At 47.1% G+C, this 4,408-nt stretch overlaps 1 non-coding gene across 1 annotated transcript; it reads right to left on the bottom strand.

The window, feature by feature from the left end:
- Positions 1 to 498: 498 nt before the first annotated feature.
- On the bottom strand, positions 499 to 573 carry Trnas-cga (transfer RNA serine (anticodon CGA)). Its single transcript has one exon. It is a non-coding gene; the product is annotated as a tRNA-Ser (tRNA).
- Between the last annotated feature and the right edge of the window lie 3,835 nt (positions 574 to 4,408).

The following is a 4,408-nucleotide window of genomic DNA, read 5'->3' as shown; positions in this document are numbered from 1 at the left end:
AGAAGAAAGCCTTAAGGTAAACGGATCCTGGCTTCTCGTACGGCAGCGAATGACCGTCGCAGGTAGCAAGAGGAGAACCGCACCGGAAATGACCGCGGGGAAGCCCTCGAACGTTGGCGCGCCAGGTACATATAGTCTGCGGCCGCGAGCTCGGCTCCAGTTCACCACCGGTCATTGAGTTTATTTTCGCGCAAAACCAGAGCATCGCAGATATTCGTAGTGGATTGCAGAATGTCAGTGGAGATCTGGCAGTGAACGAAATCACGGTGATTCGTTGGGCGAGGCGTCTGTCATTATCACAACAAAGTCGCGCGTGCCGGCCGGCCGCCCGCAGCCAACTGCATTGTTGGTACGTGCGGATACTGTCATCCGAGGCGGTCAACGGATCACAGTCAAACACATCACTGCACAACATTGTTGGTAGTGAATCCAGAATGGGATTTTCACTCTGCAGCGGAGTGTGCGCTGATATGAAACTTCCTGGTAGATTATAGCTGTGTGCCCGACCGAGACTCGAACTCGGGACCTTTGCCTTTCGCGGGCAATTGCTCTACCAACTGAGCTACCGAAGCACGACTCACGTCCGGTACTCACAGCTTTACTTCTGCTAGTATCCGTCTCCTACCTTCCAAACTTTACAGAAGCTCTTCTGCGAACCTTGCAGAACTAGCACTCCTGAAAGAAAGGATACTGCAGAGACATGGCTTAGCCACAGCCTGCAAGGTTCGCAGAAGAGCTTCTGTAAAGTTTGGAAGGTAGGAGACGGATACTGGCAGAAGTAAATCTGTGAGTACCGGACGTGAGTCGTGCTTCGGTAGCTCTGTTGGTAGAGCACTTGCCCGCGAAAGGCAAAGGTCCCGAGTTCGAGTCTCGGTCGGGCACACAGTTTTAAATGTGTCAGGAAGTTTCATATCAGCGCACACTCCGCTGCAGAGTGAAAATCTCATTCTGGAAACATCCCCCAGGCTGTGGCTAAGCCATGTCTCCGCAGTATCCTTTCATTCAGGAGTGCTAGTTCTGCAAGGTTCGCAGAAGAGCTTCTGTAAAGTTTGGAAGGTAGGAGACGGATACTGGCAGAAGTAAAGCTGTGAGTACCGGGCGTGAGTCGTGCTTCGGTAGCTCAGTTGGTAGAGCACTTGCCCGCGAAAGGCAAAGGTCCCGAGTTCGAGTCTCGGTCGGGCACACAGTTTTAATCTGCCAGGAAGTTTCATTGTTGGTAGTGTTTACGTATTCGTCCACCAAGTTGAGGTACTCAAAGGTGTGTGTCCACTAGGTTCCTTGCCATCTAACTTAAGACCATAAAGAGCAAAGAAGGGCTATCTGTGATAATTGTTAGCGCGTTACGAGGCTGATCGTGATACTTTTTTGTCGAACATCGTCACAAGCGATGAAACGTTGCTTCATCATTTCGAACCGGAAACAAAACAGCAACCATGGAGTGGCGCCACACCACCTCTCCTCCGATGAAAAAATTCAAAGCACACCCGAAGCCGGTAAGTCATGGCGAGTCTGGGACTCTGAAGGGGTTATTCTGATGTCCTCCGTAATGTAGCAACGGTCAACTCTAGCGTGTTTGGTGATACCCGTAGGAAAGTGAAACACTCTTTCCTGCTTATTCGTCACCACAAAAAAGCAAACGAACTTCTCTTCTTCATGACACTACAAGACTGTGCATCCGAGAGAACTCACAAAACTTCACTGGACTGTTCTTCTTCATACACCCTACAGCCCGGATCCCTTACCTTCCGACTTCCATCTGTGTGGCCCAATGACGGTTGCACTCCACTAGAGGCAGTTCGTTGATAATGGCGAAGTTATAGATGTAGCAAGACATTGTCGCCGACTTCGACCAGTGCAGTGGTACCAGAATGAGACTTTCACTCTGTAGCGGAGTGTACGCTGATATGAAACTTCCTGGCAGATTAAAACTGTGTGCTGGACCTTTGCCTTTCGCGGGCAAGTGCTCTACCATCTGAGTTACCCAAGCACTAGTCACGCCCCGTCCTCACAGCTTTACTTCTGCCAGTACTACCATGCAGGCATACAAGCCCTCCCATTGATATTTGGTTATGACGAAGAAGAGGGGCTTGTTGCCAAGAGAGTGGGAATAATATATTGTGTTGGATTCCTGAATGAAATCAACCTGATTTCAGTAGAAAATATGTTGCATTACTTAACGTCCTTCGTTCTACTGAAGTAGGTTAACTTTTGGACTGAGGTACGTCTAAACATTTGTCAGTCCAGTACAACAAAGGATATGCTATGTTTAAAATTGTAGATCCTGTTGTGGCGGCAGAAAGATGAAAAGCTTTTCCCGAGATCTATCCCTATCTCGCGATTAACGCTACTGATTGATACACGGGATATATCCAGTGCATCTCAGCTGTGATGTTAGCTGTGGAAAGGAAGCTGTAATCACTCTTCCTCCCAAGTTCATCGTCTGTTATATCGACAACAAATTTCGCGCAAGACATCTGTCATCCCTTTTTACCCTGACTTCACAAATACACACAAAAGTAAAACACGCAGTATACTACTTCTCCTTTCACAATGTCAATGAGTACAGAATTGTGTCCAGTTTGCACAAGAGTGTTTGTTTCCTCTTTTTCTTCCTGTTCCTTCCTCCGTTGGCCGCCGTCACTGGTTGGCTGATTGATTTGGGGCTGGGGACCAACTGCGAAGTCATCGGTCCCATCGGATTAGGGAAGGAAGTCGTCTGTGCCCATTCAAAGGAACCATCCCGGCATTTGCGTGAAGCGATATTAGGGAAATCACGGAAAACCTAAATCAGGGTGGCTTGACGTCGGTTTGAACCGTCGTCCTCCCGAATGCGAGTCCAGTGTGCTCGGTCTAAAAGGATGAATATTCCCAAAATGTACGAAGGTGACATTCACTGATGAAGTGTATATTTACCGTAAATAATTAGTACTTTTTTTGTAACTGTCACACAAATCAACGACCTAAAGCATTATGAGATAGACTTTAGAGAAATGTAGGGGCCTGCTTCTTGAAGCTCACGCAAAAAAATAAAATAAAGTAAAATCTTTCTTGGGTGACATTTCCTAGTTAAAATACCTAATTTTATATTACGATGAAAAATTAAAAATGCGGTAGTGATTTCTTAGAGGAATTAAATTTCTAACAAAGTTCTAGGCGTCAGCTAGGGCACCGCTCAGAAAGATGATGAGAAAAGAGCGCTCTGTACTGACCGTCGGCCGCCACAAGTATATGCTGGTAGCAGAGCCGAGGAACGCTGGCTGGAGTTTGGGGCGCCCCAGTAAATGTAATTACTCCAGGCCCAGAGCTCCGCAGCCCGCAAAACATGCTGTCACCTTCACGTTCCGCAAGTTCAGCAACTTAGCTACACCGTAGTTGTCACGATGTAGCGAGTGCAGAAAAATGCAGTTGTCAAGAAGTTGGCTGGAATGATTCCAAGTACTCTTTCCAGCTGAGCATGTCTGGTTTTCGCTAGCACTGATGTAATGCTTTTGGTCTCTCTCTCTCTTTCTCTCACTTTCTCTCTCTCTCTCTCTCTCTGTGTGTGTGTGTGTACCATTGAGAAAGCAAATATAGTTGTCTGTAAACATATTTACTAACTCTCAATGGTCGCAACATTACATTTTAGCCACATATCTCTCTATACGTACTGGTAGTTTATATTATTCTTTCAGCTGCTCATGTTTTTTGACATCTTAAGTTACAGAGGTATTTTTACGTCTGTTGTCAAGAGACATTCTGGTTTCATTTCTACTGTTTACGTCAGTTTCTTTTCTGTTTATACAGTTGTACGTTTTAGTCTACAAGTACACGTAGCTCCTAATATCGTGTCGGAGCTCCTTTTGTCCGGCATTGAGCACCAACGACATGGCATCGACTCAGCAAGTCGTTGGAAGCCTCCTGCAGAAATAGTGAGCCATGCTGCCTCTACAGTGGTTCATAATTGATGTGACGAGAGTCATGTGACAGCTCCTGTTATCGTGTCGGACCTCCTAATGCCCGGCACAGTACAGAAACTCGATGTGGCAGTGATTCAACAAATCGTTGCAAGTCTCCTGCAGAAATATTGAGCCCTGATTCCTGCACATTAATCCATAACTGCTAAAAGTATTGCTACTGCAGGACATTACCATTTCCAGTCCAAGATCAGTTCAGTCTACAGCATTATGGAGCCACCACCAACTTGCCTTCTTGACAACCTGGGTCCATGGCTTCGTGGGTCTGCGCCACAGCCTAACTCTACCATCAGCTCTTACCAACTGACACCGGGAATCATCTGACCAAGCCACGGTTTTCCAGGCGTCTTGGGTCCAGCCGATATGGTCACGAGCGCAGGAGAGGCGTTGCAGGCGACGTACTGTTAGCAAAGGCACTCGCGTGGGTCTTCTGCCATAGCCAATTAACGCCACAC

Source organism: Schistocerca gregaria, chromosome 1, assembly GCF_023897955.1.
Source record: "Schistocerca gregaria isolate iqSchGreg1 chromosome 1, iqSchGreg1.2, whole genome shotgun sequence".
In the NCBI taxonomy this organism is placed as follows: Eukaryota; Metazoa; Arthropoda; class Insecta; order Orthoptera; family Acrididae; genus Schistocerca; species Schistocerca gregaria.
Note: the sequence above shows the minus strand (reverse complement) of the source record. Positions and strands in the feature narration are given on the sequence as shown.